This window comes from Equus przewalskii, chromosome 11 (genome assembly GCF_037783145.1).
Source record: "Equus przewalskii isolate Varuska chromosome 11, EquPr2, whole genome shotgun sequence".
Lineage (NCBI taxonomy): Eukaryota > Metazoa > Chordata > Mammalia > Perissodactyla > Equidae > Equus > Equus przewalskii.
The window spans coordinates 17,236,077-17,261,330 of NC_091841.1; the positions used below are offsets into that span (position 1 = coordinate 17,236,077).

The window sequence follows — 25,254 nt, forward strand, 5'->3', positions numbered from 1 at the left end:
TGCTAGGGACCTGGGGACTCAGGTACTTTTATGCAGCCCCCACTGCTGTTATAGCCAGTGTTGCAGTGTGCTGCCACTGGGGGCTGCATCGCTGGTTCTGTTGTTCTTCCTGGAACCTTTTATCATAGATTCCACCTGTCACTGCAGGGTTGATGCAGGGGCTAAGCAGTGAGAGATTCTCGCTCATCTCTCATGCAGCCTTTGGTCTCTGGTGAAATTTGGTTTGTTTTGAAAACTCAGACCAAGGTGTCCCACTCCAGCCAAGAAAATTTGAGTTTCTATACTGTCCTCACTGTTGGAAAGACCAGGCCACTGCTAGAGGAGGGGGAGGGAGTTTGGTCACTGGCTGTGTTCTGTGTTCTGAATTCCTCAGGACATGTGTGCCATCTACCAGTGCTTGGGGTGGGGCAGGGGATAAGCCGTGCCTACCATTTCTGCTCCTGCAATCTCTGTTTCCAGGCACATGCTGCAATTCATGTGTCTTCCCCTGCAGCCTCTGTTCAATGGTGCACATAGCAGATCCACTGTGGGTAGGGAGCAGTGGCTAAGCCTCACCTTGTCTGCATCTGCAGCATTTGTTCACAGATGTCCACACCAGTATGAGGACCTGCACCTTGGATTGCTGCTGCTAGATGACAACAGAGGAAGGTTCCCCTAGTTCCACTGCTTCCCAGAAGTCCAGTCCACCCACCTTCAGACATATAGGTGAATCTGAGCCCATAGAGAGCCCATGGAGAACCAGCAGAGGAACATGAGACACAGACCACCACAGAAGCAGTAGAAGTGCTTGCAGCTTGGTGAACCTGGTGGTGACACCTGCAACTGCAGTGACCTCGTAAGCAGCAAGATACCAGTAACCTCTGAGGCACATGGATTTCTTAGGTGTCCTGCTGTTCTTTTGCAGGGAGTCCTTTGTTTGTCAATGGATGTCTGACTGGTTGTAACTTAGAGGGGAACGGCAAAGGGAATAACTCACTCCACCATGATGCTGAAGTGACTCCTTGACAAAACACCTAAAAAAAGAAAATCACAGAGAAGTATCACTCATGAATGTAGATGCAAAAAGTACCCTTAATAAAACAAATTTAAATCAAATTCAGTAATGTATATAAAGAGTAATATATCATGATCAAGTGGAGTTGATCCCAGGAATGCCAAGTTGTTTTGACATTCAAAAATCAGAGACGCTCTTCAAGATGGCCACGTAGGAACATCCTGAGCTCATCTTTTCCCACAGACACACTGAATCTACAAGCACATATACAACATTCCCTCTAAAAAAGTTTTGAAAATAGCTGAGCAACACTTTCTAATAAGGCAAACAAGCAAAAGACCACATCAAAGTGGGTAATGAAGGCTGAGACACAATCTCACCATCAACTCCACCCCACAGCAACCCACAATTGGGAGGGAGCTCACAAACTCAGAGTTCCTCCCCAAGGAGTAAAGGGTTTGGACCCCATATCAAGCGCCCCAATTTTTAAGTCCTGCACCTTTGAAAACCAACCAACTTTGGGTCCATGAGACACAAAGGGCCATAGAAAACTGAGAAATGGCTCTTAAAAAGCTCACTCACAGACTCACTTGCCCCAAGGCCTAGTGCAGAAGCAGCCATTTGAAAAGCAGCCAGAGTTTATGCGAAAGAGATTAATTTGCTAATCTTAAGGCAACAGCCTGAAGGGCAGGGACCTACTGGGATACCCTCTGAAGATGAAGGTTGGCAGGTGCCCTTTTCGTGCCCTCTCTCTTCCTTGCAAAAGCCAAAGTGCAGCATCATTTTTTTCTCTAGACTTTTTTTTTCATCTTTCCTTTGCACTCTCCCTCTCCTGCAATCCGCAGCACTAGTATCTCCTGAAGGAGGGGACGTTTACATGCTTGTGGTGCCCAAGTTTTTGTGATTGTCACAAAGGGTACACCACTTGATCGCTTAGCCCTAGAGGCCAGGGGGCTGGCTTTCTTGGATTCTATGGGACTGTAACAATTAGAGAGATGGCTTTTGACAGACTACCATGCCCTGGGCCCTGCATAGATAGCAGAATGAAACACATCCCCAATCATTCTGAGAAAGAGGCCTATTTGCTTTTCTAGAAGCTTTGGCCTGAAGGACAGGCTTCTGGTATGGCATACTTCTAGGGGTATATAAAGAGGTGTTGTCAGGGAACATAGGGATGGGGATGCCATCTTTGCACTCTCCTTTCTGCCTCACAACAGCTTGAAAGTATTTCCCAGAAAGGAACTTATGTACTCATTTGGAGCCAAACTTTTGTGACTGCTGCCCAGGGACACCTCCAGATCTCCTGGCTCTGGTGGCCAGCATAGCTTACCCTTACAGTCCCTTAGAACTGTATATAATTGCATACTTTAAAAGCTGCTGCCTTGGGGCTGGCCCAGTGGTGCAGCGGTTAAGTTCACATGTTCCGCATCTCAGTGGCCTGGGGTTTGCTGGTTCAGATCGCGGGTGTGGACATGGCACCACTTGGCACACCATGCTGTGGTAGGCATCCCACATATAAAGTAGAGGAAGATGGGCATGGATGTTAGCTCAGGGCCAGTCTTCCTCAGCAAAAAGACGAGGACTGGCAGTAGTTAGCTCAGGGCTAATCATCCTCAAAAAATAAAGAAAGAAATAAAAGCTGCTGCTTGAGTGTCTGGCTGCCACTCAGCCCGACTCTAGATGCTAATTAAAATCCTCCCCTTTGAGACACTGACAGGTCTTGGCACACCCTCAACTATTGGGAACTATGAAAAATAAAATCGGTTGCTTGAACAATCATAAAGTGTTACCAAGAGTTAGGGCAGGTTTGAACGGTAAGGTTCATAGCCTTCACAAGGCCACTTCTTCAAAACTAGGAGAGTTGAATGTGAATGTTTAATATAATGCATAGAAACAAACACAGAGAATTAAGCAAAATGAGGAAACAAAGGAATATATTTCAAACAAAAGAATAAGATCAAACCTCACAAAAATAAATCAAAGTAATTCACTATATTAACAAAATAAAGAGAGGCAATTCATATGATTACTTCAGAGGATGCAGAAAAATCATTTACCAAAATTAAACACCCATTCCTGATTTAAAAATATAATAATACTCAGTAAACTAGAAATAGAAGATAACTTTCTCAACTTTACTTATTGATGAAAATACTGAACGTCTTTCTCATAATATTGAGAACAAGGCAGTGATATCTATTCTCAACATTTATGCTCAAAATTAGACTAGCATTTGTAGTTGTTGCAATAAGGCAAGGAAAAAAATAAAGATCATAAAGATTGGAAATGAAGAAATGAGATTGCATTTATTTGCAGATGACATGATTATTTATGCAAAAAATTCTAACGAATGGACTAAACAATTACTCAAAACCTTTAGTGAATATAACATCACAGGATACAAGTCAATGTATAAAAGTCAATTGTGTTTTTAAATACTAGCAGCAGACAACCAGAAAGTGAAATCTGAGCCACTATAAATTTAAGGTACTATTAAATATGTCAAAAAATGAAAACACTTAACAAAAACTTAAAATATTTAACTTATGTTACCTAAAAGCCTAAAAAAATAGAATATTTTAAAAAGATGTGCTAGAATTCTACATTGAAATTTGTAACACATTGCTAAGAGAAATTAAAGAAAAGCTAAATTTATAGAAAGCTATACCATGTTCACGTTCATTGTCTCTAAATAGATCTACAGTTTGATGTAGATCAAAATCTACTTCCTTACTGAGTCATGATCTCATTAAGCTTTTTTTTTAATAGACATTGAAGCTTATTCCAAAATTTATCTGGAAATGAATAAGACCTAGAATATCCAACGGAATCTTGATGGAAGAGAAGATCATAGTTAGAGGACTTGCATTACCTTACTTCAAAGCTTACTGTAAGGTCCAATAACCAAAAGAGTATGATTACAGTTTAAAGACTAGCAAATATATCACTATGTAATGGATAAGAGAGGAGAAGCAGAATAGAGGAGGGAGAAACAGAACAGTACCGGCCTTCAAAGAGTTTACAAATGAATTGGGAAGACAACCTGTGAACATGTCAAAGTCAAATAAAAATATCTACATCACAGTCCTAAGGAACAATAGAAGAGATAGCACAAGTTTGCCTTGATTCATTGAAAAAGATATCAAGAAAGTAATATCTACTGGTGCTCATTAAACAAAGAAGTAGGAGTCAGGTGTCTCGGAGGGATTCCTGTAGAAGTCTGACTTTGAGTTGGATTTTTATGGCTAGATAGAGAGGAATTCAAGGCAACTCTTGGAGGTCATATCTTTAAAAAGCTGGAATTAATAAGTGAAAAGAAAAAGGAGATGCTTTTTCAAATTTGGCATTGAATAAAAGATGGAAAATCAAGTGATTCTCAGGTGTATTGAAGATTTATGAGCTTGCTACTTTGAAAAAAGTGCAGAATAGATCCTCTGATGCTTCAAGTGTTGGTTATGAAAAGAGCATGACTTCCAGAACTGAACAGCTGTGAGATCAAATACCCACTCTATCTACTCTATGATTTCAACCAAAATTATCCGAGTATTAGCAGAATCTATGTGAAATAGGGGTAATAAGACCTTCCCCAGTGCCCACATTACATGATGCCCTGTATGATAGCTATGACTATGCCAATTCCAGCACTGTGTATGATTCTCCAGCGTAGGTTTTCACCCACAAGAAAGCCACCATTTCCAAAAGATACACCATGATGACCATATGTGTTATTCATTCCTTGCAACATCTGGCTTCTCAGACTTTTCCAAGAGAAGCCATATCTCTATTTATCTGATATCTGTGCTTCCTGGAATTGTCAGTGAATGTGGATGCTAAGCAAAGATAAGAAATGAGGAAAGCAGGGAGGTGTCTCTGAAGGTAGCTTCTCAATCTGGTAAAAAGCCTTAACACCTAGAATTCTTAGAACAGTTTAGGAATACTATAGCTTTCACCTAATTCTCATGACATTAACCACACACATGAAAGATCAAAGCATAGAACTTTTAGTTTTACACAAGCCACACCTTTTTACAAAATTATGAAGAAAATCTTGAATTCTATGAATATCATGGCACAGCCTGCAATCACAATAAAAAGATGCAGTAGCTGCATCATCCCAAAAGATGAGGCAATTTCAGATGCGGTTGAGTCAACATTGTATGCTCCAGAGAGTTCACCCCAATTGACATGCTACATTTTCTGAAGCATGTCTTCCCTGTCATTGAAGAAGTTCTTGCTCTGAGTCGCTGGAATTAAACTTTATAAGAAGGCTTGGCTCAGCTTTTCCTTCTCAGAATGAAGGTCATTTTCTAAAGTCTGTCACTCCATAACCAAGCCACAGAAGACCTGGGTATGACAAATAAAGAAAGAAGAGTAAGCATAGTATATTATAATGATTTTTAAAACTTTTTTAGAATTTGAATTTCTTTTATCAACATAAATGCATATTAACATATTTTTTTAAAAGAGATAATCAGTTGTCTTGATTGTAGTTTCACACATCTGTTCAGCTACCTCCTACCCTCTCCAGCTCTTCTCCTGCCTTAATCCCTGAGATACCAGCAGAATTCTGCACTTTGGATCATGGTTCACACAAAACTGGTGTAGAAAAAACATCAAAGGCTTTAGAAGAGCCTTTGACCTGCAGTCTCCTCAACTGCAAAGTGAGACTTGTCCCACCTATAGGGTGGCACTCTCCTGACATTTAATTTTAGGAAATTCATTGACATATGCTCAATTCAAATTAGTCTTTTGATTCCTATTTCTCATATTCTGATATACATGGTATTCTCAAGAATGCTGCCATATTCTGCATTAAGTTACTATAAAAAATATTTCCTTGGCCAACACATTGAGTATTGATTCCAGGCATTACTTACCTCTTGCAGCTCAATGTCCAGGTTGCCTACATGAGAAGAGGAGCTTGAGCTTATACAAGTATCATATCTTCCTGCTTCCCTATTCTCTACTTCCAAATATGGCATCTCAGTCCCTGGCTTTCTGTGGATCCAAGAATGCCTGTTGACACCCACATGGAAGTTCATGCTACAATCTTGAAAACACACTTTTTATTACTTTGAATTGACTCGAGGGGGAAATGCCAATAATAAGGAGATTATCAGACCTCAGATTTGAAATTCAGAAACTTAGATATGTTCATGTTCTGGTGATCTATAAAGGAAATAGACGAATGTACAGAGAGAGGGCTTAGAAATCAGGGAGAAGTGGGTTTGAACTCGGGGTGTGTGAGTTACTAACTGTGTGACTATGTCAAGACACTGACTTTCCAAAGATTTAATCTCTTCCTGTTAAAACAGGGAACTCACTCCCACCTCACCAGAGTGTTTTAGGATCAAATGAGATAAAATATATGAACTCTGTTGGTTAATGGTAAACTATACACACATATACATGCACATATTATTATTCATAATAACAATATTATACATATACATATACATAATATGTATAATATACATATTATTTATTCATAAATATTATTCTCACACAATAACAGAAGTGATAATTAGTTTGTCTTAAGTGGTGTAACTTTGGTATATTACTTAGAGATGAAAATATAGATATAATAACCATTGCCTCATCTGACGCAGTAATGACTTCCACAAATTATACTGGACAAATATTTATTAATTTTACTGTTTGTCACTTACAACAAAATACAAAGATAAGTACACTTTAGGTCATATTCTCAAGAGTAACAGTCTAATAAGGGGAAATAAACACTGAAATATGGATAGTAAAGTGAGTGCTGTGGGAATTCAAAGAAGGGAAATAACATATCTGGATAGGATTCTCACAGAAGCTTCCTAAAGGTAGTAGCATTTCAGATGGGCATTGGAAGATGGATAAGATGTTAGGTAGATATAGGGAAAATATTTTAGGTGGAAGACACAAGAGGATGTTCAGGAAACAGTGAGCTCTACCAGAGTATAATTGAAAATAAAATAAAACATTCAGAGAAGACCATGCCTCAAGGGTGTTGTATAGTAAGTAGAATTTTGTGGTTGATACAGAAGGCAATTGGGAGTCACCGACGAATTTTGGAGTGGAAGGACAAGATGAGAGAAATGCTTTCAAGTGATTAATCAAGAAATGTGGTGAAAAAGTATCTGCTGTGAGTGAGGGTCAGTGCTGTGGTTAGGGTTTAGAGGTACATTCTTATGGTATAGGGTGGTGGCTACATGAAGTAGGACTCAAAAGAAGATGATTAAAATATCATAGGAAAAAAAGTGAGGACCCAAGGGCAGTTAAAGCTACACTTTAATCAATAGGCAGCTCCAGAGTAATGAATAAAGAGAAGTAGAGTGCTCATGGAAGGAGAACATCAAAGCAATAATGATGGTAGAAGAGAGCAGGTTATCACAGTGTTTTGTTGGAATGGCTGAGAAGTACAAGAAGCTAAGATGCTGAAGAGAGAGAAAACTAATGGGCCAAAGAATCAGAGGCATAAGGAGGGAAAACAGGAGAAAAAGAAGGACACACAGATGTGAACAGAAGAGAATTGTAGACATGAAAAAATGTTAATGATATGTGGAAAGTAAAATTTGTACCTACAGGGGCCGGCCTGGTGACATAGTGGTTAAGTTTGCATGCTCCACTCCAGTGGCCCGGGGTTCACTGGTTCAGATCCTGGGCATGGACCTGTGCACTGCTCATCAAGTCATGCTGTGGCAACACCCCACATAGAGGAACTAGAAGGACTTACAACTAGGATATACAACTATGTACTGGGGCTTTGGGGAGAAAAAAAGAAAGATTATGATGGGTAATAGATTAACATCTATTACCAATGTTCAGGGCCAATCTTCCTCACCAAAAAGTATACCTCAGAAAAAAAGAAAAAGAAAAACTTGTACCTACAAAATAGATATTATTGTCTAGCACTTTCAAATCACTTAAAATCTCCTTATGACTCCATTTGATTCTTAAAAAAAACTGAGTCTAATGCTAAAATGAGCTCATCTGAATCTCTTGTCAAGAGTCAAATCACCTGTTCTGAGGACTAAACCCTTTTAGGTCAGCTTGGCTGCCCAGAACCACTGGGCAAATCCTCAGTGTGTCAGGTCAATAGAATTTCCAAGCATTTGAGTGACAACTATTTCCCCTACTTGCCTCTCTACCTTTCACCTCCCAAAACCCAAAAGTTCAAGCTTTTCAAACACAGAGGGCATATGACCACTGTTCCCTGATATGGTCCTCATCTGCTGTTCCAGTTCCTTCTTCATTATTGCTGGGCTGGCTCTGGTTTTCTAGAAGAGTTCATTCTCTCAAAACCAGCCAATCTGCCTCATGGTCACTGTCAAATGTGGAAGTGCAGCATTGGAAGATCCTTCCTGGACTTCATCCTAGAGACTCTTTTGATCCTGTCCAGTCACAAAATGATGAGGAAACTGAAACTGAATGACGGTAATTAGCCCAAGGCCACCCCATCAGTAAAGACAGAGACAAAGAGAGATCGTAGGTACCCCAATTTCACAACCCTTTCTCCTCCTGTTTGCCTTACCTAATCATCTATTTCTTGTCCCAAGTCGTTTTCCTCTCCATCAGTCTCCTCACAGCATTTTTCACTTCAGCATTCTTGAAGGAGTAATTGCTGGGGTTTAAGAGAGGTGTGACCACCAAGTAAAACACAGCCATGATGGTGTCTGCGGGGAGAGTGGCACAGGGCTTCATGTAGAGAAAGGAACGTGGAATGAAAGCCCACAACTGCAATGTAAGAAAGAGGAAAAATATAAATGGATGGTGGAGAACAAGAAGAAGAAATTTTATCATTGGTAGAAGAGAAAGTAGATCACCAAGAAACAACTCTGCTCCCACCCAGTGCCCTAAGTCGCCTCACCTTGCATTAGGAAACAAAGTTATCCAGTTCTTGTAATTTATTTGCAAGTTCAGTCCAGGAAAGTCAATGTAGTGCCTGAAACAGACATTCTTCACCAAGGAACTACATATTTATCAGAAGCTATCTGATGATTAATATGTATATAAAGCTATTTTTGCATGCTGAATTAACATCTCACTTTTTTTCAAATTCATTTCCATTTACTTTGTTAACCCATGTTAGTAAAAAGATACATATTAAGGAATACAATTTATTGAAACAATTTTTCTCACCAAGAATACCTTTTATACACTGAGCCCTGTGTTTGCCACTTTACCTATGTCATATCTTTGAGTTCAAATGACCATTTCATTAGGTGGGTATTAATAATGCCATTTCATAGAAGAGAAAGCTGAAAGTCACAGAAGTTAGGAAGCTTGCCTAAGTTATACATATAGTGATTCTAGTGTTGACAATGACTGTTTCATTCCACGGTTTGTCTTCCTTCTACACATTTTCCTTACACTACCCTAAACTGAAAAGCAGAGAGTACTATAAAGTGATGATAATGAAAAACATTTCTAATAGCTAAGTAATGGCATCTCATGTTGAGGTGCCTAGAATTTATGGTAAAACACTGAGGACGAGTTGAAATTCAAGTAGCCATAAGATTTATAGGTGAAAATTTTCAGTAGATAGGTTTCTTTTTTAAAGTATGAATTTCAAGTTAGGACTGTAGAACTAGATTTGTGAATCATTACTGGTAAATGACAGCTTAAATCATGTGGTTGGGGAGAAACAGGGAGTTTAGAGAAGTGGACCAAGTACCAAAGGTAGGGTTACACCAACTTTAAAAAAAAATCCCAGAATGGTCTCAAAATGAATGTTCAAAAGTCATGCATAAAATCATGAAAGAGTAGTGATATGGTACCCAAAGGAATGGACTTTCCAATCTATGTGAGAGGGTCCTGCCTGAGAAGGCCACATGAGTAGTAGTGGCTAAAACACACACACAAATCCTGACTAAACTGATCAGTGACTAGAGAAATTCAAAATAGAAAAATATTGCATACAGGCTGGAAAATAGGTGTTTCATTTTTATTCCTCAGGCTCTCAGCCAGTTCTGTAAATGGTGGGAACTCAAGAGGACAGAGATCATGAGTGTCTTGTTTTCCTCCATATCTTTATCACAGTAAGTATTGAGCAAACAATGTTTTATAGCATGCAATTAGTAGTCAATTGTTTAGTAAGTGAATGAATGAATAAAGCAAATTAAACTCAATTAAAAAAGAAATTGAGTAACAGTTTATTATTATGTTTTCCAAAATTATCTAGATAGTGGTAAATGAAATAAAATAAATTATTTTGAACTATCAAGACCACAAATTTGGAAGGATGGCACAGAGAAGTGAGGTCAGGTCTTGGGACACAACAAATGGTCTTCTAGGAACACCTTACTTGGGTGTGACTTGAGTAGTTAGAATAACAGCACTGGAAGACAACAACAAATGGAACATTGAAAATGACAGGTTGTCTCTTCAACAGCATGCATATTTTTCATGATGTGGTGAGGAATGCGACATCAAGGAGGATACAGTCAACATTTGGAGGACATCTGCTGTTTTGCTGCACAAATCTAAAAAGATTTTCAGACACATCTGCCCTGATTCATAATGATGGTTAAACATGAGATGCAGAAGCTGCCTTAGTGGGCCCTGATTGTTCATCCCTGAGAGGAGTCTATTTTCCTTCTTCAATAACTGAATCTTGATTTTCCTCTGAGAAAGTACAACTTCTCCACTTTTCAGTATATAAGGTTTAGGTGGAGTTATCTCACAAGGTTGAAATATGAGTTTGTCTAGATAGTTTGATCAGAAACATTTTCCCGAGGCTGTAATTGTGTCAGGGATCTGTTGGCAGATGAAACACAGTCATTACTTTTGTTTGGACTATTAAACAGAGTCATTCTTTTTTTTCCTAAAAGAGTCTTTGAGAGAACAGATCTGGATCTCCTGCGCACCATGAGTGGAGAAAACCAGCAAGAAGGAAGTGCTAACAGATAAGCAGAAAAAAAAAAAGTTTTATAGTAAAATTTTATTTGTAGAATTCACTAATATCCAAGTTATTTTTACCGCATTTTATTTTACTCATTTTATATTTTATTCTTCTACATTTATTTAACTAATATCACTACTTGTAAATTTGCCAATCATCACAAGAAATAAAATATTACCCATAAGTACATCTATTTCTGAGCACCTTCTCTACCCTGCCCCTGCCTCAATTTTAAGATAACAGGTATCCTGATGTTTTTAGAGATCAGCTTTAGTTTTAAAGCAGAATGAATGAAAATTGTACTAAGTTCCCACAGTCCAGTGTCATAGTGTTATCAACATCTTGCATTATGTTATATAAAGTTTTTAGTTATTGCTGAATCTAGGTTGACACATCATTATCACCCAAAGTCCACAGTTTCCATTAGAATTGACTCCTGTTGTTGCATAGTCTATGGGTTTTGACAAACGTATGATGACAGGTATCCGCCATTACAGTATTATATAGAATAGATTCACCCTTCTAAAAATCCCCTGTGCTGTGTTTTATCATCCCCATTCCTTCCTCCTTCCCAACTCTTGGCAAACACTAATCTCCTTACTGATACAGTAAGATATTTATGTCCTAAATACCATGCATTTGTGATCTTAAAGTTTGTGGACTTTCAGATTGTCTTCTTTCATTTAGCAATAGGCATTGAATGTTCCATCCTGTTGTTTTGTTTTTTGATACTTCATTTTTTATTGCTGAATAATATTCCACTCTATGGGTGTTTTGCAGTTTGTTTCTCCAGTCATCTATTGAAAGACAGAGTGTATTTTTAGCAGAGTCCTAAGCTTTCAATTCATTTGGGTAATACCTAGGAACACAATGGTGGATCACATGGTAAGTCTACATTTGACTTTGTAAGAAACTGCCAAACTATATTCAAAGTGACTGTATCATTTTGCATTCCCACTAGAGATGAATGAGTGTTCCTGTGTCTCCATATCCTCACCAACATTTGGTGATGTCAGTATTTGGGATTTAGTCAGTCTAATAAGTTTGTGTGGTATTTCATTCTCTAATGACATATGATAATAATCTTTTCATATGCTTATTTTCCATCAATATATCTTCTTCAGTGAATGTTTGTTCACATAGTTTGCCCGTTTCATTTATCGGGTTGCTTGTTTTCTTAATGTTGATCTTAAGCGTTCTTTGTACATTTTGGATATAAGTCCTTTGTCAGATATGTGCTTTGCAAATAATTTCTCCTAGTCTGTGCTAGTCTTTTCATTGTCTTAACAGTGTCTTTCACAGAGCAGACAATTTTAATTTTAATCAGGTTCAAAACTTAACAGTTTTTCAATTCTTGATGCAAACATAACATTTGCAATAGACTATTTTTCAGAGGAGTTTTAGGTTCACAGCAAATTGGAGTGGAAAACAGAGTTCCCATATACTATCTGCGCCACACCCACCACACATATACTGCCTCCTTCTTTACTAATATCCTTCTCTAGAGATGTACATTTGTTACAATCAAGGAATCTGACACATCATTATCACCTCAAGTCCATAGTTTACACTAGGATTTACCCCTAGCCTGGTGCATTGTATGGGTTTTGACCTATGTATAATGACATTATCCACCATTATAATATTATACACAATAATTTCACTGTCTTAAAATCTTTTGTGCTCTGCCTATTCATCCTTTCCTTTCTCCACCCTCTGTCAACCACTGATATTTTTTATTTTCTCCATTTTTTGCCTTTTCCATAACATTATGTAATTGGAATCATACAATATGTGGCCTTTCAAATTGTCTTCTTTCACTTAGTAATATGTATCTAAGGTTCCTCCATATTCTTTCATTACTAGATAACACATTAATTTTAGTTCTGAATAACATTCCATTATGGATATAAGACAATCTCCTCATTCACCTACTGAAGAACATCTTGATTGATTCCAAGGTTTGGAAATTATGAGTTATAGCTGCTATAAACATCTGTGTACAGGTTTTGGTTTTTACTTTTGTAAAAAACCAACAGATGTCTTGCTATGTGGTTTACCATTTTGCATTCCCATGGGCAATGAAGGAGAGTTCCTGTGCTTTACATCTTTGCCAGCATTTATTGTTGTCAGTGTTTTGGGTTTGGCTTCTGATAGGTGCATAGTGACATCTTATCATTGCTTTAACTGTAATTCTTTACTGACATATCATGTTGATCATCTTTTGTATGGTATTTGTCATCTGTATATCTTCGTTTTTATATTTTACTACTTTTATTATTTTTTGAGATAAAGCAATTCTTTTAAAATTTTTATTTATTTTTGTAATATTTTTATTGTGGTAAGAACATAACATGAGACCTACTCTCTTAACTAACTTTAAGTACACAATGTAGTATTGCTAACTATAGGCACAATGTTTTACAGAACACTTCTGGAAATTATTTATCTTGCATAAGTGAAAGTTATACTCATCAAAAAGCAACTCCTTGTTTCCACCTTCTCCAAGCACTAGAAGCTACCATTCTACTTTCTATTTCTAAGTTTTACTATTATACATACCTCATACAAATGAAATCAGGTAGTATTTGTGCCTCTATGTACAGACGTTATTGACATAATGTCCTCCTGGTTCATCTGAGTTATTGCATATGAGAGGATTTCCTTCTTTTTCAAGACTGAATAATATTCCATTGTATGTAAACACCAAATTTTCTTATCAATTTATTTGTCAAGGTTTGTTTTCATATCTTGGCTATTGTGAATAATGCTATAATGAACATGAGAGTGCAAATACCCTTTTGAGGTCCTGATATCAGTACTTGTGAATATGCAGACCCTGAAATAGAAAGCTGAATCACATGTAATTCTATTTTCAATTTTTTAAAGAGCCATCATCCTATTTTTCTTGGGGGTTGCTTAATTTTACATTCTGACCATCAGTGTACAAGCATTCCAATTTCTCTATGTCTTCACCAACACTTCTTATCTTTGTTATTTTGATAAATCCATCTTAACAGTATGAGATGATATCTCATTGTGGTTTTGATGTGTATTTCTCCAATGATTAGTGATGTTGATTGTTCATATATCAGTGGGCAGTTTTCGTGTCTTCTTTGGAGGAATGTCTGTTGAAATCCTTTGACCATATATTGTTACTAGTTATTTGCTATTGAGTTGTAGTATTTTTGTATATTTTCAATATTAATCTGTTATCATTTATATATGGTTTACAAATGGTTGCTCCCATTATGAAAATTATTTTTTCACTCATTTATTGTTTCCTTTGCTGTGCTTAGTGATGTTGTCTCACTTTCATTATTTTGATTCTGTTGCTTGTACTTTTGTGTCTTTTTCAGAAATTGTTGTCAAGCCTAATGTCATGAAACTTTTCACCTAAGTTTTATTCGAGCAGTTTTATGGCACTAGGTCCTACATTACAGTCTTTAACCCATTTGAATTGATTTGGTGTATGGTGTAAGATCAGTGTCCAATTTCTTACATACGGTTTGGTTATCCAGTTTCTCAACATATTTGTTGAAGAGACTATCCTTTCCCCATTGTATATTCTTCTTACTCTTGTCAAAGAGCTATTTATAGAATATGCATGGGTGAGTCTGTGGTCTCTATTCTGTGACATTGGCCTATGCATCTGTTTTAATGCCGATATCATGCTGTTTTAATTACTATAGCTTTGTAATATATTTTGAAATCAGGAAGTCTGATGACTCCAGTTTTATTTTTATTTCTCAATACTCTTTTGGCCAATTGGAGATTTGTAGTTCCATGTGAATTTTAGGATTTTTAAAAAATTATGTTAGAGATTCCATTGGAATTTTGATAGGGACTGCATAGAATCTGTAAAGCACTTTGAATAGTATTAACATTTTAACAATATTGTCTTCCAATCCATGAACACATCCTGTATTTCCATTTGTTTTTAATTTCTTTCATCAATGGTTTGTCTTTTTAAGTGTAATAATCTTTCACTTCATTTGATAGGTTTATTCATAACTATTTTATTATTTTTATACTATTGTAATGGAATTTCTTAATTTTATTTTCAGAGAATTAGTTGTTAGTGTATATCGAAACAATTGTATGTGGTTTTGTAATCTGCAGCTTTACTGTATTCCTTTGCTATTTCTATCAGATTTTTATGGAATCTTTAGGATTTCTACATGAAAAATCATGTCATTTGCAAACAGAGATAATTTTACGTTTTTCTTTGTGGTTTGGATGGCTTTTATTTCTTTTTATTGTCTAATTGCTCTGGCTTGGACTTCCAGTATAATATTGAACGGAAATAGAGAAAATGAGCATCCTTCCCGTGTTCCTGATCTTAGAAGAAAAGTTTTCAGTTTTTCACTCTTGAGTATGATGTTAGCTGTGGGCTTTTCATACATGGACTTTATTATGGTGAGGTCAGTTATTTCTATTTGTTGAGAGTTTTTTTTTTTTTTTTAAGATTTTATTTTTTCCTTTTTCTCCCCAAAGCCCCTCCGGTACATAGTTGTGTATTCTTCGTTGTGGGTCCTTCTAGTTGTGGCATGTGGGACGCTGCCTCAGCGTGGTTTGATGAGCTGTGCCATGTCCGCGCCCAGGATTCGAACCAACGAAACACTGGGCCGCCTGCAGCAGAGCGCGCGAACTTAACCACTCGGCCACGGGGCCAGCCCCTGTTGAGAGTTTTTATTATAAAAACATGTTGAATTCTGTTGAATGCTTTTTCTGCATCTATTGAGATGATAATGAGATTTTTAACCTCATTCTGTCAGTGTGGAGTATCACATTAATTAATTCGCCTATCACAAACCAGTCTTGCATCCCAGAGATTAGTCCCACTTGATCATGGTGTATGAGTTTTTTAATGTGCTGTTTATTTCAGTTTGCTAATATTTTGTTTAGGCTTTTTGTAATTAATTTCATCAGGGATATAAGCTTTTGGTTTCCTTTTTTAATGATGCCTTTGTCCGCCTTTGGAATCAGGATAATGCTGTCCTCATGAAAAACAGTTAGGAATCATTCCCTCCTCTGTTTTTGAAAGAGTTTAAATAGGATTTACAGTAATTCTTCTTTAAGTGTTTGGTAGAATTCATCTGTGAAGCCAGCTGGTGCTGGGCTGTTGTTTGTCGGAAAGTTTTAATTAGTGATTCAATTTCCTGTTTGCTATTGTTTTGTTCAGTCTGTTGATTTCTTCCTGATTCATTCTGGGTATGTTGTATATTCTAGGAATTTATCCATTTTTTCTAGATTATCTATTTGTTGGTTTATACCTGTTCATAATAGTCCCTTATGATTTTTTAAAAAATTTCTGTAGCATTGTCTATGATGTCTCATCTTTCTTTTTAACTTTTATCCATTTGATTCTTATCTCTTTTTAAATTTGTTCATCTCCCTAAAGTTTTGTTGATTTACTTGTCTTTTCAAAGAACTCATTCTTGATTTCAGTGATTTTTTTATATTGTTTTACACCATTGTGATTGGAGAGCATGCTCTGTATTATTTTAATTCTTTCAACTTCATCAACAAGTTTTATGGCCTACCATATGGTCTTTCCTGGTATACGTATTGTAGGCACTTGAAAAAGAAATATATATTGTTGCTGTTAGATGGAGTGTTCTAAAGTGTCAATAGTAGATTGTGATATCCTTCTTTATCCTTGCTGATTTTCTGTATACATCTATTAATTTTTAAGAGAGGAGTTTTGATTTGTCTATTTCTGCTTTCAATTCCCTTACTTGTTACTTTTTCATATTTTGCAGTAAATTGTTTGGTGCACACACATTGAGGATTGCTATGTTTTCTGGGTGGATTGACTCTTTTATCAGTACAGTGTTCCTCTCTGTTTCTGGTAGTTTTCTTTGTTCTGGAGTCTGCCTTACCTGATATTAATAAAGCCACTCTTAATTTTCTTTTATTAATACTTCTATAGTATATATTTGCCATCCTTCTACTTTATATCAACTTTATAACAACAATATGGTTATATGTCAAGAAAGTTTCTTGTAGAGAGCAGAAAGTTTTGTCATGTTTTTAAACCATTCTGACAATATCTATCATTATTTAGATATTTAAAGTTAAATTTATATTTAAAATCACATTTAATGTGATTATTGATTATTACTTTTAATGTAGTTATTGATATTAATGATATATTAGGCTTTAAATAACTTCATTTCAGTGATGGAGACATCCTGTTTGGATATGATTTTATTTGCTGTGCTGAGTGTAATGACTGGCTAGTAACTTAGAATGAACTCGTTCCTGTAGGAAATAGTATCAGAATTGAAACTTGAAGGATTAATAGAACTTAAGAAAATGGAGAAATATTGAAAAGACACTCCTTACAGAGTGACCAAATCATGTCAGCATCATTGCTGATATTCTGTCTGCCCCTGGTTCATTTGCAAACATCTGATAATGGCTTATTGAGGCTTCATCTCTTAAATCCACATTGCTCTCTTGGGCAAAACTTTCTCTTTAAGTTAATTCTTTTTCTCTTCTTTCTCCCTTGGAACTCAGGATTTGGTCTCTCTCTACCTTTCCACGTATCTTTCCTGGCACCTAGGGAACAAGTCTGCTTAGTGTCACAGTCTATAATACGGGCAGGGCTGACTGTTTATCTGGGAACTTGACTTCTTTTTCTCATTGTTTCATGTTTGTGGAGGTCAGCTTTACTGTCTTTGTCTTCCAAGTTTCAGTCGAGGCCAAAGGGCGAGGTATACCTTGGTCATTTAAAATAAGATATCAGAGAGTTATTGGGTCTAATATGGATAAGTATGAAAAGAATCATTGTTAATATCTAGTGAACCTCAGGTTCTGTTGAATATAATTAACTGAATGAGATGCTATCATCTAAATGATTATAAATGTGGAAAAAATCTCTTCTCACAAAGTTGTTCAGTAAAGTAAAAAATACAACTCAACATAAAATTCAAGCAGTAAAAGAATGGCTAAAATACTGTTGTGCTTGGTAAGAGGAAACACTATACGTCTATTAAAAATAATGCCCTATGAAGGGTATATAATAACTGGGGGTAATGGTATATTGTGATAGAAAAGTGAAAAATAAACAGAATAGATAATTGCTCCCATCAAAGGATAAGTACTGCATGAAAATGCAATAAAAATTATTGGAAGCAAACACAATAAAAGCCACCTTTTTTTCACAGAAATAAAACAAAACAAAACTAACAAAATAAAATGGCTAGTACTATTGGATACTCAAGAAAATTTATTTCCCCAACGTATTATTATAAAATTTTTCAAACATTTAACATTTACAAATGAATACACCTGTATAACCTGGTACTTATCAAGATCTAGAAATTTTTCTTTACCCCAGAAATTTCCCTCATGCTGTCTTCTAGACAATACCCACTCCCTCACCCCATATAGGCAATTGTTGTTTTATTTTACTTTTCCACCAAAGATTACTTTTGCCTGTTTTAGACCTTAATATAAATGAAACCATAAAACAATTCTCTTTTAAATAAGACTTTAACTCAGAAAAATGTTTGCAATTCATCAATGGTGTTGTGTGTATCAGTAGTTAATTCCTTTTTATTGTTAAGGAAGATTCAATTGTATGTATATACTGCAATTTATGCTTCTTTTTATTAATGCACACTTGGGTTATTTAAAGTTCTTGACTACCATGTACCAAGCTGCTGTGAACATTATAGTACAAGGCATTTGAGAACATATTATTTCTCCTGGATAAATAGCTAAGAATGGAATTGTTGGGGCATGTGATAAGTGTATGTTTAATTTATGATAACCATGTAGAACATTACCCAAAGTGGATGCACCATGTTACATTCTCATCAACAATGAAAGCCGTATCCATAAGCAGACTTCTTCTCACCATATATTGCTACTCACTTGGTCTAAACTATCATAATCTCTTTTCTAGATTATTGCACTTTCTTCCTAATATCCCAGTTTCCACTTACAATGCTCAATAAGTCATTCAAAATTATCCTATAAAAACATAACTCATATCATGCCACAAATACTGTTTTCCTGTTTCACTCCAGATAAAATCCTGTAGTCCTATAAAATGAACTTCCCCACGATATTTCTGGTGTCATCCTCAAGTATTGTCTTTCTTATTCCCTTTCTCTAGACAGACTGGGATATTTGATTTTCTTTGTCTATAATAAGCATACCCTACTTATCTTTCCTGTTTCATCTACCCAGAACTCTCTCCCTGCTGATAGATTTAAGAATTTTTCATATTGGTCAGAGGCTCCCATATTTGGCACAATTGACATTTTCAGTATGATAGTTCATTGTTATAAGGATTTTTCCTGTGTGGTGTTGGTTGTTCAATAGGATCATTGAACTCTACGCGCCAGACGATAGTGGCAGTGCCCATCCCCCACTCCTATCGTTTTGACAAACAGTAACAAGTCTAGACTTTGACAACTGTACTCTGTGGGGCAAAATGTCCCCTGATTGAGAAGCACTAATTTTGGTCTTATTTGAAAAAGTCAACTAATCATTTGGACCTTCCTTGACCATCCTACCCTAAAATGTGTGCATCTTTACCCCTAACTTTGCCACCATCACACTCTTCAATTACCTTGCTTTATGTTAACTCAAGGCATTATTTAAATCCCTAGTATATTAAATATTCATCTTTTTTTATTATCCATCTTCAGTACATCACACTGTAAACTCCATGATACCATGAATATTGTTTTTTCTTCACTATCATATTTTCCACTTCTAGAATATTGCATAGCAATAAGAAGGTGGTAGAATATACATGTTTTTGCTTTCATTTTGTATAAAATATTTTTCTAGTAAATTAAAAATTTAGTTTTAGACTCTAAGCTTTCTCAGACACTTTTAGAATGCAAAATCCTGCCTGAGGCTTTGAAAGCATAAGTTTTACATTTACTTCCTTTCAGAATATAAGATAAATCTAGATAGGATAAATTTGTAGTAAAAACTCAAACTCTTTTTGTTATTATTGGAGATTTAAACTATTTAAAAAATTATGTCATATTCTGTGTTTATTAACTGTAACATGTCCATGAATTTAGTATGTTGAAAAAGATAAAAAATAAAGAAATAAAATAGAGAAAAACTCCTTTTAGACATGTAACTATAAAGTATTAATGACTATCCTGTGTAATACAGATAGCTAAAGCCTTGTAATGCAAATTATTCCTGATCTGCAACAGCATTCAAACTAATGCATGCAAATTTAAAATAATACTCCTCAAGTTAAAAAAAATAATATGTCCCACAGAAAATATAATATTGTGTACTCATTAATGATATTTGTATAGCATACTAGGATAAACTATAAAGGATTTCAGAGTATCAATATGTGGCTTAATAAAGTATGTAATTATATAATGAATTGTATATATATTCAAATAAATTCTTTTAAACATGGTAGTGAATACTTGAACTTTCTGTTGCAAGTATAACTTTTTAAATAGACTTTAATTTTTAGTTCGGTTTTGATTTAGAGTAAGTTATGCAAAAAATGCAAAGTTCCCATGTACTCACTCTGCCTGCCTCACAGTTTCCCAGTTTCTGATATCTTGCATTCGTGCAGGACATTTGTTACAACTGGTAAACAAATATTGATACATTTTTACTAAAGTCTATAATTTTTATTAGAGTTTCCTCTTTGTGTTGTATAGTTTTATGTGTTTTGGCATATACAATACATCATGTATCAACCATTAGGGAATAAAATACAGTGGTTCCCCTTCTCAAATATTCCCCTGTGTTCCACCTATTCATCCCATTACTTCTCCCTCTGAAACCCTGGCAACCATTATTATTTTTTTTCTGTTTCCACAGGTTTTTTTGTCCCCCAAAAGATAAATTCACTGTTCATATCTGTGATACAAATGTTTCTGTTTCAAGGTCTAAATATCCTCCTCTGAGCCATTTCATTCATTGTTCTAATCTACTAATATTCTGAAATACACTAACACCAACTGGTTACACTGTCTTCTTCCAGCCCATATAAATATATTATCCTTAATTTGGACCATCTATGCTACAATCATAACCTGATACTATTAAAAAATTACCATAATTGGTATGATTCAAGAGAAACCTTAATACCATCCCCCAAATTAGAAATAATTAAGTTAGAAGCATCAAAGTAGATTTTATTAATGATAGTATTCTGAGTATAAACCTAACAGTCAAAACCTTACTAAGATCAAAGATCTGTCTCAGAAGGATGAATTTCCTCTCTATGTTCCATCATTTTCCTAGAAGGATCTAGGTAAACACATGGTAAGAATTTGGAGTAAATGCCCAATATTTTAAAAGGAGATTAGTAGATTATATATATCGTCCTTTACCACATGGAGCTTCTACAGTTATTTGAATCTGGTACTAGTCAGAAAGAACAACTAAGTTGAAAGTCCATGATCAAATGTGATGAGACAATTGTTTAATAAATTAAAAGGTTTGGAAGACTTAAAAGTTACAAGGCTGTGTAATATGCATAAAAGGTGAGAGTATCTGGAAGCAGAAACACCAGAGGCAGCATAAGAAAGGCAGGGAACACACTAGATGAAATCCACAGTGAGGCTAAGCAAGCGAGAGAGGCAGAAGCACAGCGGTGAGCAACATCTAAGGTAATGGGCTGTACAACTTGTTTATACTTCACGGTATATTTTCCTCTACATAAAATTGACTCAATACTAACTAGTATATGTGTTCACATTACTTACAGTCTTGAAGGAACTAGCTCTCATAGCCTGAGACAGTATTATATTAACTCCACAATAAGAAGATAATATTCTCTAGGGACTTCTTCTAGGTCAATTCAGACTATGAAGAAAACTGAGAAACTTCTAACCGTCTTTTGTCATCTGAGATCAACTTCTGCTCCATAACTTCCACACAGCGTTTTCACTTCAGCATTCCTCAGTGTATAAATCAGAGGGTTGAACAAAGGTGTTCCAATTGAATAAAACACAGCTATCAACTTGTCCATGGGGAGGGTTGTTGCAGGGCGTGTGTATATAAATATGCAAGGACCAAAGAACAAGATGACCACAGTGATGTGGGAAACGCAGGTGGAGAGGGCTTTTCTCCTCCCTTCAGCACTGTGGTTTCTCAGAGAATGCAAGATGATAACATAGGAGAACATCAGCATGACAAAACTCACCGTACAGATGGCCCCGCTGTTGGACACCAAGAGCAGATTGACCACATAGGTGTCTGTACAGGCAAGTTTCAACAAAGGCTGCAAGTCACAGAAATAGTGATCAATCACATTGGGACCACAAAAAGGTAAATTCAAGGCCAGAAAAATCTGAGCTGAAGAATGCACACAGGACCCCACCCAGGCCACAGCCACCAATGCACCACAAACTCGATGATTCATGATGGTCATGTAGTGCAGGGGCTTACAGATGGCCACATAGCGGTCAACGGCCATAATAATTAGGATAAAGATCTCCAGACAGCCAAAGAAATGGAATGTAAAGACTTGGATCATGCATTCACTGAAAGAGATAGTGGTCTTCTTCAAAAGTGCATCCACAATCATTCTAGGTGCTGTGGAAGTAGAGAAGCAGGTATCAGATAAGGATAAGTGGAAAAGGAAGAAATACATTGGACTCCTAAGTACCTGGCTGGTCTTGATGGTGGCAATAATCAGCAAGTTACCCAACAAGGTCCCCAAATAGAAAATCAAGAAAATGATGAACACTATTTTCTTCCTAACTGGATCCTGGGTCAACCCAAGCAGAATGAACTCAGTCACATTATTATTCAGCCGCATGATTTCATGAATGAAGAGAAAGGATGAGTGTAAAATGGTTCATCTGCAAAAAATGAGGGATTAATTTATGATGTGTTAGGCAATGTTATGGAACATTTTAAGGAAAAATAAATATTCCTTTGGAGGACATCCTATCTGTGATTTTTTAAATAATTCATGCTAATACTTTGTTCCTTAATTTTTAACAAACATTTTCAGAACTGTTACAAGGAGTTTCAAATAAGCTTATGATGTGATTTTTTCCTACAGGACTTTTGAAAGAAAAGTCTTTGTTAGCGTTGATATGATTTTGATTAACTTTGCCAATTTATTTAATGTATAATTGTGAGAGAGAGCTGTGTTTTGTTATTTCCTTCTTTTTTGTGTTATTAAAAAACCTCAGGGCCCATGTTTTGCATGGTGTGTCACTTGGCATTTAGGAAATATTTGAGTGCCCTTGGAGGTTTGTGATAGAAATATTGAGTCATACACCACTCTTAAACCCATAAACAATGTCTTATTTATACATATATTTATGTATGATGCATTTATTATACATATATAATCCAAAATGTATATTATATATATATATATGCATATATGTATAAATTTAATATGTTCCAACTCTTCCCGAACACTTACTCTCAGATATTATAGCTTGAAAAAAGGAACTGGAAACACTTACAGCTTTTAGTAATCTGCTATACCTTCAAGAATGTTTTTGACGTTTTGTAATCAACAAATATCAATGAACAAAAATGAATATTCTTTCATATTTGACAATATATCACATTTCCCCATTTCTATATTTCTTTTTACAATTTCTGAAAATTGCCCTTTAGCACAGAGTCCCTGAAGTTACATTTCTAAAGAAAGGAGGGTGGGTTATTACTCTATAGTATCTGTTTTCTGCTTAAGCATCTCAGATCTGGGGTGATTGTTTGCAGGTTGTTTTACTAAGTGGTTAGTGTAGGGCGCAATCATAGTTGTATTCCAAATAGCGTTTGTATTTTTCAAGTATCTGCAAGACATGATTCCCAGAACAGAGCAAAGAAGGCAAAGAGGGTGGGAGATGTAGTTTTAAAAAAAAAAGAGGTATAGTGTATAGAGTCAGTTACTGACTTCTTCATTTAATTTACTTTTTTTTCCTGGCAAAGACATTGATTATTTAACTTGGGAATGTCACTTCTTTCAATGATTTTTTTTTCACATTTGAAAAAAATTATTCTCATGGGTTTCACTTCCAGAAACAAAACTTTTCTCTAGATCTTTCAAGTGAAGCTGATGCTGGAAGTGACAAATAAAAATATAAACTGAAATATCATATATTTAAATATAATCTGGAAGACATTTATTCTATTCTGCTCCTCCTCAGTCCCATTCAATCTTCAAAACATTGTCTTGAAAGCTGTAAGTAGGAAAAGCACAGACTATGATAGACTAAATAGACATTAAATTTGCCTTACACATTTTTTCTTCTCCCTTGGTCAATTTTCTTCTCCTCAACAGAGCAGAAATATCACTTATTCCTGCAAATCAAAAACAATTCTAGGGAAACTCTTTCATGACATTGTTCAGTTTGGTTTTACAAAGCTTAAAAAAAAGATCTCTTTGCACTGTGAGATTTTGAGTAAAATCTTAAAATATAAGGGAACTGAGTCTTGGTATCTTAATTATTACAATAAGTTCACTGTTTCCTTTATTCATTTAAAAGAGTGATGTATTGTAAAACATTGGCCCTTGAAAATATGGTAGGCATTGAGAGCAAGATGATGTGAAAGTCTCTGTCACTTCAATGTTCCATGATATTGACCACCGTTTTGGGTGTACAGTTTTGAATCCTATTTGCCTGTCATTTTCTAGGACAAGCTTATTTATTCCTTTCCATTTGGACAAATATATTTAAGATAAATTGAGAATAATAAATATATGTGATTACTTAACTTGTCAATAATTTTGTGCTAATCAAATATTTAATCAATAATTTCAGATGACTTTAAAATTCTCCACCCATATCTGCAGCTGTAAAGCCAATTTCTATCCATTCATGTTACAAACAATGCAGACTAGTTTAGCTACATATTTAGGAATTTCTTTGGAAAACCTGTTGTGTGCCCTCAAGTATATTTCAGTGATTTTCTTTGTATCTTGAACAAAGGGATGCATTTTGTAATCTATAATACTCCACCATCTAGAAAAGGGAGACTATACTTCCCAAGTCAACAAATATTTGTTGAAGTCTATGTATAGTCAGGATATGTTAATGAGGCAATGTGAGCATATAAAGATTAGTAAATGCATCAGGTGAAATGTCTATAATGGAATTAAAGTGGAAGCCAAAGATTAAAAATAAATAAGTGCAGCATATCCAAGCTCATCTTGCCTTCTCCTTTCTTTCTGGAACACCTTTCCATTTCTAGCTACTTCAATCTTCTGGTAATTTAAGGACAAAACTGCTGAGAAACATCCTCTAGCTGGCCTTCAATGATTGCCTGTGAGAAGGGAAAGTCACTCTTCTGCTCTCTGAAGTCTTTCTTTATAGCGCTTGCTATATTATTACATATTATTGCTTACAATGCAAGAATGTGTGTATTTATTTTAGCTTCTTTC

The 25,254-nt window shown here is 35.7% G+C and overlaps 1 pseudogene; it reads right to left on the bottom strand.

Annotated features, from left to right (window-relative positions):
- Positions 1-21,754: 21,754 nt before the first annotated feature.
- Positions 21,755-22,665, bottom strand: LOC103563597 (olfactory receptor 4C16-like; annotated as a pseudogene).
- Between the last annotated feature and the right edge of the window lie 2,589 nt (positions 22,666-25,254).